We start from the raw sequence: 15,383 nt of genomic DNA on the forward strand, positions 1-15,383 counted from the left end.
CTAAGGAAAGTGTGGTGGATGTGATCATGGGTCCGTCCTACGGATGGGTGGTCCCGGTTGGTCGCGAACTTTTCTCAATTATAATGGACAGCAAGGAGATCATTTCAAAGGAAATGAACATCAAGGGCATTGACCTAGACTCTAGGTTATAATAATCCCAAATTTATGCTGTTTCAGGGGAACGGAATGGGACTATGCCTTAAGGCACAGAGATTGAGCCTTGCATCCCTCTTGTTTCCCATTCTCCTTGAACCAAGTGAAGCATGAATCCGCTTTGACCCTGGCGTGTCTGCATAAAGTAGTTCACTCGAGGTTCTCTGCTAGTTGCCGTTTAGGAAATTACCATTAGGGAAAACCATGATTCAGGTCGGTCCTAAGTGGGAACGGCTAGAATACTTCTGCTACGTGGCAGACACAGAAAGTCCTAGATCACAAATCTCGTGACATTCCATGGGAGTGTTGGGTGGAGCTTTCTAGACCTCCTTTCTGATGGACTGCTAAGACGTGTCCTGAAGGGAACAAGTGGACACGTTACAATTGGTATCAGAGCGAACCAACGAATGAGTTATTTTTTAAAGAAATATTAATAAGATGAAGTAAAGAAAATTTTGATGTTTCGAACATTTCCTTACTTTCGATGCTGTCTTGCAGAATTATGAAGCATGGAACATGTTCTTAGTGTTCCGAGTCATGTTTATGACAACGATGGATTCCCCGGATTATTGACAAAGGGTTGATATGATGAACATCCTAGATTGTATTTATAATCCATTGCCTTTGTACGTGGAACGAAGGTGGATGGGTGACTTAGGAATCTACTACATAGCTGCCCACCAATTTGCATACCTTCAAACCAACCTAAAGAGGATCAAGTGGTTGGAAGACCTGAAGATCGTGAAGCTATTCATTTTTGTGGAAGCTCACGTAAACTCAACTTTACATAATCAAGGTTGGAGGGTTGAATTGAACTCATATGTATACGAGGAAGTGACCCATGTAATATCCGCTGACAGGGTCAAGGTGTTGGGGTGCTATGAGAGAATGGGTTCCAAAGAAAAGGATACCCTAGTCTTCCGTTGACTTACCAATTCCTGAAGATCCATGACCTGAAACCATACTATTATCCAGTTCCCGTAGATAAATGTAATGCAACATTATTCTCCCCAAACTAAATGTAATAGTTGCTCTATCATCTCAGAAAATATTGTACTCCGAAAGGGCTATGCCCTTATAAATGCAATAAGACTTCTTTTTATCAATGTCTGTCTTGTCCATGAGAATTGACAAAAAGTTAAGTGGCTAGGAATCTTGGTTGATAGCTAAATTGGGTATGAAATATAAATCATAACGATTAGCGAGGTATAACATTAAGAATCCTTTATCTAGGCACAACCCCAGGTACAGATTCCCAGTTCGCCTCCTACATCAAGTACGGCCGTGATCCAGGAGAAGAAGTTTCTTCTGAAGCAGATTAAGCCATCTCAATTTGACAGAAAAGGTAGGACTGTCCAAGTGGATGCTGAAATTTGGATAAAGTCCATGGAGGATTACTTTGAAGCAGCCGATACTGCACCCGCCAACCAGGCTATGCTCACCAAGCTGAAGCTCACCGGTGAGCCAGGCTTTGGTGGAAGCAATGGTGCAGAGATCAAGGGATCGCAGAAGGATCCATTACCTAGGAAAAGCTGAAGAAAGTTGTGCAAGGAAGATACCTACCACCTGCATATCGCACGTAGAAAATGAATAAGTTCTACGAGCTAAAATAGCTGGGACTCACTCTTGACACATACTACTCAAAATTCGTCTCACTTCTTAAGTATGCATCACAGATGGACATGACACAACAGGTATCAAAATTTTGTGCTGGTTTAAACCCACTAGTGAATACCCATCTCGAATCTATGCGTCCATTAGATCTATAGGACACACTCATTCGAGCTGCGCCTATAATTCAGGAGGTGCAGGCTAGGCCAAGAGGTAACAAAATTTGGTCTTATAATGACCCAAACAGAGGAGCATATAGGCCTCAAATGAAGAGAGTTCAAGGTCAGAATCGGGGACAAAGAAAGAAAGCAAGGACTAATAATGCCAACAGCTTTGTCCCTACCCAAAGCAATGGCCGAAACCTTCATTGTTTCCACTGCAATGAGCCCGGTTATTTCAAAAGGTAATGTCCCAAGCTTGGCGGAGGACATCGCCAAGCACCTTTCCAAGGAACTGGCCGTTGGCCAAGGAGCCGCTACTCGAGGCAGAGGAAGAACCGCCTGCGTTGCCAACAGGGAAATGTGCGAAGAAGAAGATCGGACCATGGAAGTAGAGTTTGAAAGGGCAACGGTCCATGCCGCTGTCGTAAAGTTCACGCAAAGGCTGCAGAACACAGGGTTCAAAATACAGCAAGGGAAGAGGCTAACAAGAAGAATTCAAATATTTGATGCCAAATTTCACTATATTTCTTGTCAAGAGTGTTACAAGAAGTTCATGATCAGGAAATTCTGGTGGCACTTACATTGAACAGAAGAATGGACATTATCTAGTAATCCAGTCAAACATGTCCTTTAGTGCAGAGAACCATATGTTGATAAAATGTTATAACAGGAGTAAAATGCATCAGAGTACAAATGTTTCCATCCTAGTTTGCTAGAACAGCTATCAAACTTTAGTTTCCCAGCAATTGCCAGGAATATCAACAGTTATCCTTCAGCTGTTCATGACTCCGATTTTGATTCATTAGCACAACCTTGAAGACTTGCTGTATTACAAACTTCACAGTTGTAGTTTCAGTAAACCTTGAAAGCAGTCTGTAGGCTTCACATTCATTGCAGTTCCTTTCTAAGAGCTCTCATTAATCTGTTTGTATGTTCTGGCTTTTCCACTGATATACGAATAAACCCCTTAAGCTCTTTTTTTTTATCATAGTGGCGTACCATTACACCCTCCTTAGCAAGATCTGCCTTCAACTGTCCTACACTGTGACCACCTTTAACTAGACAGAGGATGAAATTTGCATGACTTGGATAAGGTGTGAAAACAGGAAAAGTCTGAAGCAGCTTAAATAACCGCTCTCTTTCAGCAACTAGAGCCTCTTTCACATTCTTGAGGTAGCCTGGATTTCTTAAAGCAGTGCATGCAGCCAATTCAGCAGCTACAGAGACATTATATGGCTGCTTAGCTCTCCACAAGTAATTGATAATGCTCAACGGGAAGCCACCATAACCAACACGCAGGCCTGCCAAGCCTGCACGTTTGATGAAAGTGCGAAGCACAATACGATTTTCATGCTCCTTTACCCAGGTAATTCGTGAAGGCTCTCCAGAAAATTCAATGTATGCTTCGTCCAACAGCGTGAAGGCTCTCCAGAAAATTCAATGTATGCTTCATCCAACACAACCAGTACACGTACAAATTTTGAGCCACAGCTGTTAACAAATCTCCAGACAGCAAACTGCGACGTTTGTTGTTGGGGAAATCAAGGCATGATTCTGCAACCTTGTTCAGAGGCATCTTTTATTCGATTCTGTTTTTCCCGTCCTGGATGGCGCACCAAGCATGTTCCAGAGCTTAATGGTGCAAACACGAGAGGCAGACACATCATCATGATTCTGGAACTTGTTAGTCTCGTGAGAGGAGAAAGAAAAACCACTCTTCTTCGAATTCGATTGATGAGAGAGATTGACAAGCGTGGATGGATGAGGATTCTATGCGCGTCCCGATACTCTCTCCTCTCCCTAGTTTATTTGATTGCTGTTTTTTAAACTACTGCTTTTCTTCCTCCTTTTCGTTGTCAACGTGTTTTTCTTCTGCTCCACAGTGCGGTGTTCTCCTCCTTCCACAGTGTACAAGCTCAGACCAACAGGGCCTTTCGGAGCTCACAAACTCTTGGATTTGTTGACGTTGGATACCTCGTCATTCTTCCACACATATGCTAATGCAATCATTACCAGTCTAGCGCTGATCAATCAACCTTAATTGCAATCTGTCGATAACTAGTTAGCTGATCGAAGCCTGTGAAACCGCAACGCTGATTATTCTCCTTCTTCCCTCCGAAAGGCACCTAAAAAATACCTTACTTTTTTTTACCAAAAAATGCTTTTTCCCTCCAAAAACGGTTTTTGAAACCAAATTAGTCTCCCCTTCTCCTCTTTTAGTTGAGCAGGGATTAAAAAAAACTCCTCTTTGACAAGATAGTTCATGTACACCCTTACAAGATCTAGGCACCAACATTGATTTTGACTTTGAGATTTATCTTTGAAGTCATGCATTGCCCCTTTGTCAGTCAGCTTTACAATGAATAATCTGCGCATAAACTTCGACTTTGGCCTTGAAAATTGGATGGCAAAATACTCCCTCGGTGCTCCACTAGTGCTTTGCTCGCTTAAGCAACTTTTGAGAGACTTCCTTCAACTTTATGTCATGGGAACTTTTGAACGTAGATGATCGCTTCCACAATCCTTCCTTTGATTCCATAATTCCCTGCACTTTTCTTAGAGATCATCATTAAAATTATCAGCTTTATAATGTCCTTTGGCATCAGTTTTTCATATTTTTCTAACACACACACATCATGCATCCAAATAAAATCATACACACACACTAACGGAATATATACATTAGATGTCGATTATCATAATGCATCTCACACACAATGAATCACATGCAGAAAATAACACAAATGCACAACAAAAGAAATGGAGGTGTATACGACTCGGATGCGCAGCAGCACGACATCCACCCCCTCTAAACCTGCGCATCCTCCGGATGAGCCAACTATCATCATTCAAATCCACAAACAGGTCGAGTCCTTCAGTTTCTAGTAGACCTGTATCTCCATCAGCTTCATCATCCATATTCTCTACTTCTTCTGCTTGACTTTCTTCTACCTGCTCTTCTTCTGTCAATGCTTCAAGTGCATATTCTTCATCTTCTCTTCTCTTGAAAATCTTGACTCATTTTCCAGCAATGGGCACCCTCAATACTGTTCCATCTAATTCAGCCAACTCATAGGTACCATTGTCAAAAACCTGTTTCACCTCATACGGTCCAAACCATCTTTGACCCATTTTTCTCATGCTACTATGCTGATTCTCTAGACTACTGTCGTAGACTAGAACCCAATCTCCTTCTTTTATGGCTCTAGGCCTTAAGCGATGCCTTAAATCAAACATGTCCTTGTTTTTGAGTCGGGCTACCTTCAAACGATCAACTGCTAGCTGCACATCTTCTGTTCTTCTCTCTAGTTGACGAATCCGAAGAGCTAGAAGCTCCTCCCTTGATAAATTCTCATGCCACAGAAGAACACTCCAAGTGAGAGCACAAATTTCTGTAGGCATGACAGGTTTTTGCCCATACATCAACTCTGCAGGCATGTATCTAGTAGTCACACTATGTGTACAGCGATCAGCCCACAACGCAAAAGGTAGTAATCTCGGCCAATCCCCAATCCGACCTCTACAAGCTTTTGCCAATGCTTTAACTATCAACGGATGTCCTCTTTCACTCTTGCCATTTCCCTTTGGATTATAGGCAGTAGTAAGAGCCAATTTAATCCCAAGCCGTGAGAAAAATTCTCTAGCTTCATCTGCATCTAGCTCTCCACGATCAACTATAATCTTGCCTATACATCCATACCTGCAAAATATTTCTTCCAACAAGAATTTACATACTGTAGTGGTGGTCTTTGTCCGCAAAGATCTGCCTTCAACATAGTTTGTAAGATCCTCCCTAGCCAAGACAAGATATCTCATTTGCAAAAGTCCCACTGGCAAAGTAACCAAGTCTACCACCCACTTATAATGTATACATAATGGATAAGTCGGATGCAACTCATCACGATGTCGCACTAAAGAGTAAAGCTGGCAGTCCCTGCATGTCTCCACAAAGTGAGAAACATCTTTATACATCCCTTTCCACTAGTATCTTTCTTTGATTTTCTCATAGGTAGCCCACACACCTCAATGTCCAGCCCCTGAGCTCTCATAAAACTCTTGCATAATCTGTATCTGCATCACTACATCACAAACTACTCTCAAGGGCAAGCCTTCTCTCTTCTTTGGATGCTTCCAAAGAAAACCATCTTTCAAGAAATACCCATAAGCCTTCCTTCTGATTTTCTTGAATTCATCATCTGTCCAATCAGCTCTTTGAGTCAATGAACTTAGATAGTGTCCAATTTGCAGCCACTCATCAACATAAAGTTCTTCAATAAAGGCTTCAACAGTAGATACATGACAATCATGAACAAGGACAGAAGCTGCAAACTCTGCCTCATCATCTTCTGCAAGCATTGACTCCTCATCCTCATATCTCGCTCTAGATAGCATGTCAGCAACTGGATTATCTTTCCCTGCTATATGTCGAAATTCTGGATTCAATGATTTGATATAGGCAATCCACCAAAGCATCGCTATATCTGGAGTCGAGCAACTAGTAATCATGCCAAGCAAAGGCAAACAATCTGTTTCCACAACAATTGAAGCTCCAATGAAATACCCTTTATCACACTTCAGTGCAGTAACTACTCCCCACAACTCTCTTTTGATCTGCGGATACCTCCTCTGTCGCTCATTAAGAACTTTAGCTCCAAAGCGGATTGCATATCTATTTCCATCAACATCATCCTCTCCCACTGCCCAACCTATGCCAATAGGGCTAGTATCAACTGTCAACATGATCGGCCGTCCACACTGATAATCCGCCTTGCGAAGAGTAGGAGCTGACTGCAACAGCTTCTTGAGTTTATGCATGGCTTTCGAATGCTTCTCATCCCAATGAAATTTCTACCCCTTTTGAAGCAGTTGATAGAGAACATCTGCTATATGAGCAAAATGAGGAATCCAAATCATGTAAAATACACAAGCTCCCACAAATCTCCGCACCTCTGTAGTCGAGAAATACTCTGCAATCCTGCTTATGGCATCCACCTTTGCAGGTGAAGGCTTCCTACCATACTATCCAACCATATGCCCAACTATGATGACTTCATTAACACCAAAGACAAATTTCAGCCCTGAAAGAGTCAACTTTACCTCCTCTAATTGTGTCAATATTTGCTCACAAGAAACCAAGTGGTCAGTCACAAACTGTCTACATCGACGCAAATCAAGACATTCATTCTTTTCTTCTTCTGCACAACCCTTAATAGGCACATCATCTAGGAAAGGCATGGTATACTGCGGAATATAGTCTCGTAGAACTCTATGCATAGCATTCATCATATGAGCAACTGAGTTTGTGGCACCTTGAGGCAAGGTACACATCCTCACAAGACCAATAGGTGTCCGCATAGTAGTAATATCCCTGCTTTCCAAGGCAAGCTGAAACTGATCATAACCTGAATAGAATTCACCTAGAGAATAGATGGCTCGTCCTGCAAAAGCCTCAGCAAATTTATCCACAACTGGACCTGTTCCCACATTCCTGCTTGTCACTTTGTTCACGGGCTGCATATCCTGAATAAATCTCAAAGTACCATTCTTCTTTGGTATAGTAAACCACCTGTTAGAATAGGGTGCAAAAGAGGGTTCCAAAATCCCCATCTTAATCTTCTCATTCAGTAACTCTATCAGCTTTGGCAAGTGTGCTTTAGGCACAGGTATAGGATGTATATTCCATGGTACATGACGAACAGTGAAGATGACCATAGGTACAACCAATTTGGGACTAATGCATCCAATTTCATGTGGAAAGAAAGCAAATGCCTTACCATGACGTCCAAGCATCTCTCTAAAACATTCTTTTTCCACTGGAAGAAAGAAATAATCATTTCCAATTTTGAATTCTGCAAGAGTTTCAGCTGTAAATTTATGTCCAATATTTGCAGGATCTCTCAACATAGGCTGCTTCATAGCTTTTTCAATCTACTCATCACTATCAGGAGGAAGTGGCCCTGCAACCGGCTTAACCTTCTTATCAACTGTTTTATACTTCGTGTCAACCTTGGCATCATTCAAGCACTCTTTTCTTTGCTGCAATTTTTGCAAATTTTCAGCAACTCTCAACTCTGTTGGCTGAAAATTTTCAGCCCTTTGCTCTATGGACTGCATGGGTGCAGCCTGAAAATCTGTATGCTGAAATTTTTCAGCATTCACCTCTGTTGGCTGAATGGATTCAGGCCTCAGCTCTATGGACTGCATGGGTGCAGCCTCATACTCCATATGCTGAATTTTTCCAGCATTTAACTCTGTTGGCTGAAAGTTTTCAGCCCTCTGCAACTCTGTTAGCTGATCAAGATCAGCCATAAATTCAGTTTGCTGAGTTTTCTCAGCCTCTAACTCTGTTTTCAGCATAAAACCATAAATTTTCTGAAACATATCCAAGGTTTGCAGAGGTATGATCTTTAAACCCTTACATACATCAGTTTTCAGCATTGCTCCCATCTCAAACAATGTATCTGCATAAGACATCCCTTCATACAATCCATCTACATGCTCTTCTGCTTGCAAAATACCTGCATTCTTCAACTCTTTCTCCTTACGACCAATGTACTGCCTGGCAGCTCTAGGCAAATCTAAAATTTTCTGATAACTCACTGAACTATCTGAAGAAAAACCAGCAAAATTATTGGAGAAAGACTGGCTGCCAGGAGGCGAGATCTCCTCTTTTCTCCGCTCCGTACCACTGGCATCTCGCAAGACAGCGGTACCTAATGAAAATCCAACTCCTTCGCAGGTAGTGGTGCCTCACGCAAGGAGTCCCTGTTCCTCGGATGATTTACCCCAATAGTCATAAACTGAACAGCTCGCATACCATCTTTACTGCGTATCCGTGCATAACTTGACCCGTCATCCATCACTTTCGTTTCCATTCTTGCTTCTGTAATGAAAGGCTGTCCAAGAATAATCGGATAAGAGCAAGAATCTTGAACAAAGCAATGATAATCCTCTTCAACATTACCAATAGAAATTATGATACTCGGACAAGCAGCATACATATCACCAGAAGTATTATTGGCGGCTCTCATGCGCCAGCCATGCTCTGCATCCATAGGCCACTTGCCACTCTCATAAACACCTCAAGCAATAAGATTAATCTTAGAACCATGATCGACTAAAGAAATCAAAGAAATTTGTTTCTCTCCAATCCTTACCACCGTCTTAGTGGTTGCTCTAGCCCAATGGCTTCGTGAAAAATGGCTGCAAGGAATGAGAATAGAGGTATCATCATCTTCATACTGCATAGGCTAAACTATTTTCTCCAATTGCGGATTAACAGAAGCATTCTCAACCATCAGTGCATCATCATGCTCTTCCCCAAGAGCTCCATGCCACAATCCCTGTAAAGCAGGTCCTTCCATCGCATGTCGTTTCCTCCGCAAAAGAACCTGCATTTGATCCTGTATTTCTCTTCTAGCAATCCCAATAGCTTCTCCAACAGTAAAAGTGACTTTACTATTCAAAATTCTTTCATGAAAAATCTTACTCATATCCGTCTGCATATCAAGGTCTGACAAGAGCTTGAATCTTGGCTCCTTTCTTGGTTGCCTCTTCTCTTTCATCTGCTTGTCTCCCATAGGTTGTTCAGGACCTGATTGAGCTGGAAAACTTGACATAGGTGGAGCTGTAATAGGTGGTGAAACAAAGTCACCCCCTCTAGTCTTTTTGGAGGTGCTGGGACCCTCCTCATATCTTCTTCTCTTTTCCTCAACCATGGCATCTAAACCCTATGTTTTAGCCATATAAGCAAAAATAGAATACCTGTCAACAGGAGAATCCCATCCCGATCTCCTCGGATGCTGGAGCCCACACAAGTCATAGTAGATGCCTGAACTTTCCCTCTTCTCGCTATCTCCAAGGTAGAGGACCATAAAGCAGAGTCTCCATCTAATTTCTGCTCAAGCTGGACTCCATAAGCTGAAGCATCTCCTCTAACACTCACATAAGCTGATCGCGTAGCCATATCATCAACAAGCTTCTTCATGCCTCCCTTATCGAAGTTCGTGTCAAGAGGAGCGCCAGTCTCTGTCAGCCATATCTTCCCATCTTGTTCCCAGAACACTACATTCTTCTTACGCGCTTCCTGAAAAGCTTTTCCTGTAAATCAGCATCAGCAGCTTGTAAAAATAACTCCACTTTCTGCATCTCCAAAGCTTGCTGCTCAGTTCCATCCAACTGATCATAGTGGCTCTCAAACTCTCGTAGAAGAGCGGTAACTGAAAGTCCCTTATTAGGCATAGAAACCCATGCTAAAAAATTCCTGCGATTCATAAGAGCTGTATCCTCCAGGAAATATTCATCTTTTAATGCCTTCTTAAACTCTGGCCAACCTGCATTTGTTTCTTGAATTTCTGAAATGCGGACTTCAAGAGTGCGCACCATGATCCGCAAGAAGTAGCGGCTCCAAACATCTTCAGAAACCCCAAAAAACTTCATCTTTTCTTCATACAAATGCAAGTAAGTTGACACTTGCTGGCCATTAAACTGCTTCATCTCCTATTGGACAGCTTTCAAGGCATCCATGGCATCACTATCACGTTTTGCGTGAGCTTGCTGCTGCATATAAGTGGTAAATGACTGAAACAGGTTCTTCATGACATTATCATCTGTCATCTCTTCTTGCGAGTTACCCATCTTGCTGAAAAGTGACACAGCACTTTCACGTCGGGTTCACCACAGATGTCGTAAAGTTCACGCAAACGCTGCAGAACACAGGGTTTAAAATACAGCAAGGGAAGAGGCTAACAAGAAGAATTCAAATATTTGATGCCAAATTTCACTATATTTCTTGTCAAGAGTGTTACAAGAAGTTCCTGATCAGGAAATTCTGGTGGCACTTACATTGAACAGAAGAATGGACATTATCTAGTAATCTAGTCAAACATGTCCTTTAGTGCAGAGAACCATCTGTTGATAAAATGTTATAACAGGAGTAAGATGCATCAGAGTACAAATGTTTCCATCCTAGTTTGCTAGAACAGCTATCAAACTTTAGTTTCCCAGCAATTTCAAGGAATATCAACAGTTATCCTTCAGCTGTTCATGACTCCGATTTTGATTCATTAGCACAACCTTGAAGACTTGCTGTATTACAAACTTCATAGTTGTAGTTCCAGTAAACCTTGAAAGTAGTCTGGAGGCTTCACATTCATTGCAGTTCCTTTCTAAGATCTCTCATTAATCTGTTTGTATGTTTTGGCTTTTCCACTGATATATGAATAAACCCCTTAAGCTCTTTTTTTAAATCATAGTGGCGTACCATTACACCCTCCTTAGCAAGATCCGCCTTCAACTGTCATGCACTGTGACCACCTTTAACTCCACAGAGGATGAAATTTGCATGACTTGGATAAGGTGTGAAAACAGGAAAAGTGTGAAGCAGCTTAAATAACCGCTCTCTTTCAGCAACTAGAGCCTCTTTCACATTCTTGAGGTAGCCTAGATTGCTTAAAGCAGCGCATGCAGCCAATTTAGTAGCTACAGAGACATTATATGGTTGCTTAGCTCTCCACAAGTAATTGATAATGCTCAATGGGAAGCCACCATAACCAACACGCAGGCCTGCCAAGCCTGCACGTTTGATGAAAGTGTGAAGCACAATAAGATTTTCATGCTCCTTTACCCAGGTAATTCGTGAAGGCTCTCCAGAAAATTCAATGTATGCTTCGTCCAACAGCGTGAAGGCTCTCCAGAAAATTCAATGTATGCTTCGTCCAACACAACCAATACAGGTACAAATTTTGAGCCGCAGCTGTTAACAAATCTCCAGACAGGAAACTGCGACGTTTGTTGTTGGGGAAATCAAGGCACGATTCTGCAACCCTGTTCAGAGACGTCTTTTATTCGATTCTGTTTTTCCCGTCCTGGATGGCGCACCAAGCATGTTCCAGAGCTTAATGGTGCAAACACGAGAGGCAGACACATCGTCCTAATTCTGCAACTTGTTAGTCTCGTGAGAGGAGAAAGAAAAACCACTCTTCTTCGAATTCGATTGACGAGAGAGATTGACAAACGTGGATGGATGAGGATTCTATGCGCGTCCCGATACTCTCTCCTCTCCCTAGTTTGACCGATTGCTGGTTTTTAAACTACTGCTTTTCTTCCTCCTTTTCGTTGTCAATGTGTTTTTCTTCTGCTCCACAGTGCGGTGTTCTCCTCCTTCCGCAGTGTACAAGCTCAAACCAACAAGGCCTTTCGGAGCTCACAAACTCTTGGATTTGTTGACGTTGGATACCTTGTCATTCTTCCACACATATGCTAATACAATCATTACCAGTCTAGCACTGATCAATCAACCTTAATTGCAATCTGTCGATAACCAGTTAGCTGATCGAAGCGTGTGAAACCGCAATGCTGATTATTCTCCTTCTTCCCTCCCAAAGGCACCTAAAAAATCCCTTGTTTTTTTTTTTACCAAAACATGCTTTTTCCCTCCAAAAACGGTTTTTGAAACCAAATTAGTCTCCCCTTCTCCTCTTTTAGTTGAGCAGGGATAAAAAAGAACCTCCTCTTTGACAAGATAGTTCCTGTACACCCTTACAAGATCTAGGCACCAACATTGATTTTGACTTTGAGATTTATCTTTGAAGTCATGCATTGCCCCTTTTTCAGTCAGCTTTACAATGAATAATCTGCGCATAAACTTCGACTTCGGCCTTGAAAATTGGATGGCAAAATACTCCCTCGGTGCTCCACTAGTGCTTTGCTCGCTTAAGCAGCTTTTGAGAGACTTCCTTCAACTTTATGTCATGGGAACTTTTGAACTTAGATGATCGCTTCCATAATCCTTCCTTTGATTCCATAATTCCCTGCACTTTTCTTAGAGATCATCATTAACATTAACAGCTTGATAATGTCCTTTGGCATCAGTTTTTCATATTTTTCTAACACACACACATCATGCATCCAAATAAAATCATACACATACACTAACGGAATATATACATTAGATGCAGATTATCATAATGCATCTCACACACAATGAATCACACGCAGAAAATAACACAAATGCACAACAAAAGAAATGGAGGTGTATACGACTTGTATGCGCAGCAGCACGACACCGCTCTTCACAAGAAAGGGCCGAATCGCCCATTTTCGGTGATTCAGACACCATCGGACTATCAAGGTAAAGATTTCAAGAGCTTGATTGATTGTGGCAGTACACATTCCTTTATCTCAACAGCTTGCGCAAGAAGATTAGGAATAGCCACAGTAGAAGCACGTACCTTACTTGTGGAATTAGCAAATGGTCGTGAGGTCACTTGTACCAGGCAAAATGCTAAGCTGGAATTCTTTCTGGGAGGAAAGATGACTTTGGTCAAATTCAGAGTCATGAACTTAGGTATCCATGAGTGTTTACTCGAAATGGATTGGCTTAAACCTAATGACGCCCACATTCATTGTGGAAAGGGCCAAGTTTCCTTTCGAAACTTTGAAGGGGAATTGGTCACAACACAAGGAGAGACTGGAAAGCCGAAAATTCTATTGGCGAAAGCATCTCAAATTATAAAGTGAGTTAGAAAGGGAGTACCTGTGTACTTGATTAAGCTCAATAAGTTAGATTAGAAGTAGGAGTCTAGTGAAGAACCTTCATGGCTAAAGGAGTATGTAGACGTATTTCTTGAAGAGTTGACAGAACTTCCGCCTCAAAGAGAAGTGAATCATGAGATCAAGCTAGTACTAGGAGCTCAGAGGGAGAGGAATGAGAGAGAGAGGAGAGAGAAAAATAGAGAGGGAGGGAGAGGAATGAGAGGGAAAGGAGAGAGAAAAGGAAATGAGAGAGAGTGGAGAGAGAAAAAGAGAAATATCATTAAACCTAATAGGGAAAGAGAGAAAGAGAGGGTGAGGGCGAGGGAGGGAGAGGAAATAAGAGAGGAAGAGGAGAGAGAAAAAGAAAATGAGAGAGAGAGAGAGGAGAGATAAAAAGAGAAATATCATTAAACCTAATAGGGAAAGAGAGAAAGAGAGGGTGAGGGCGAGGGAGGGAGAGGAAGAGAGAAAACGAAATATTATGTGCTAGATACTGAGTACTAGGTACTAAATACTAGTGTTGAATGATACTATATGCTAGGTCATAGAAAAAGAGAGAGATGGAAGGAGAGGATAACAATCTAAGAAAAGAAAAGAATGATAATAAAAACAAATTGTTTGTTGTAACGTAGAAAAAATGGAAAACGAAGAAGGTCATGTTGTTCAAGATCGCGAGGCGTATCTTAATCAGTGTGTCCCATGTCCTTGCTCTCAATGCAAGTTGGCAATTAGATGAAAACACCGATTGTCTATAGAATACGTACGACAATTTGGCGAGTTTCAATCTGAGATCATTGATCAGGGGATTGCGGATTTTCAACAAACAGTAATTTGAAGTTAATATCAATCATGCATTGTACTCGCAAGCTAATTGAATACCATATACAATAAGATTGGGTCTTGTTGGCAAATTTTCTATCTAGGGAGGTGATGTCTCGTACCAAGGGGGAGTGCACCCTTTGTGGCCAATTAGAAGAGTACGTGGGCAGGCGATAGATGGAGTGCATGAGCCAATCCACCACTCGCAAGGCCAATCTATACTGTCAATGCCAGAGGAGACAGGCAACCTTCCAGACCTACCTACAATCTTAGAGCCTGAGATGGAGGCAATGATCGATGCATTGATTCCCATGGATGTCGAGACTTCTGATCCGCTTAGAGAGGAAGCATCCATACCATTATATGATGGGTGCCGAGTATAGACACTGCTTGCACTCTTAAGTGTGCAAGCAAAATACGGTTGGAGCGATATGAGTGTGATCAAGTTGTTCAGGTACCTTGTACATACGCTTCATTGATTTATTTTTTCGGCACTATTATTACAAACATTTGTGCTTTTTCAAGGTGTTTTATGATTTTTTTCAGGTTATTGAAATATCATATATTACCATGTGTAAATACCATACCTGAGTCTCGTGATGATGCACGACATGTTTTACAAAAGCTTGGCATGGACTACAATAACAGCCATGCATGTATCAACGATTGCATACTGTTTCGAGGAGAATACGAGACTATGGAGACATGTCCAAAGTGTGGTGCTCACAGGTATCGACAAGACTTGCAAGGGCAAACCATCCCTCAAAAATTTCTCAAACACTTTCTGCTCATCCCCCGCATAAACCACATGTTTCGTACATCCGACATGGCGAGCTTGACAACGTGGCATGCGCAGAATAGGTCCACAGATGGAGTTCAATGAATATCAGCGGATTTGCGTGCATGGAGCCACATTGACTCAACCTTCCTAGGCTTTTCCCGAGAGCCAAGGAATCTTCGGCTCGGTCTTGCAATGGATGGCGTGAACCCATTCGGTCTGCGCTCAACTTCTTAGAGTGTGTGGCCTATAGTCCTTGTCAACTACAATATCCCTCCATGGATTTCTATGAAGAAAGGACATCTCATCCTTAACTTGCTCGTCCC

At 41.9% G+C, this 15,383-nt stretch overlaps 2 pseudogenes; both read right to left on the reverse strand.

Moving 5' to 3' along the window:
• Nucleotides 1-2,813: 2,813 nt before the first annotated feature.
• Nucleotides 2,814-3,501, reverse strand: LOC148038262 (histidinol-phosphate aminotransferase, chloroplastic pseudogene; annotated as a pseudogene).
• A 7,575-nt stretch (nucleotides 3,502-11,076) lies between these two features.
• LOC148038263 (histidinol-phosphate aminotransferase, chloroplastic pseudogene) lies at nucleotides 11,077-11,852 on the reverse strand (annotated as a pseudogene).
• Between the last annotated feature and the right edge of the window lie 3,531 nt (nucleotides 11,853-15,383).

The sequence above is a fragment of the Lygodium microphyllum genome, chromosome 3 (assembly GCF_053477565.2).
Source record: "Lygodium microphyllum isolate KBCC chromosome 3, Lygodium_microphyllum_v1.1.10, whole genome shotgun sequence".
NCBI classification, from domain to species: domain Eukaryota; kingdom Viridiplantae; phylum Streptophyta; class Polypodiopsida; order Schizaeales; family Lygodiaceae; genus Lygodium; species Lygodium microphyllum.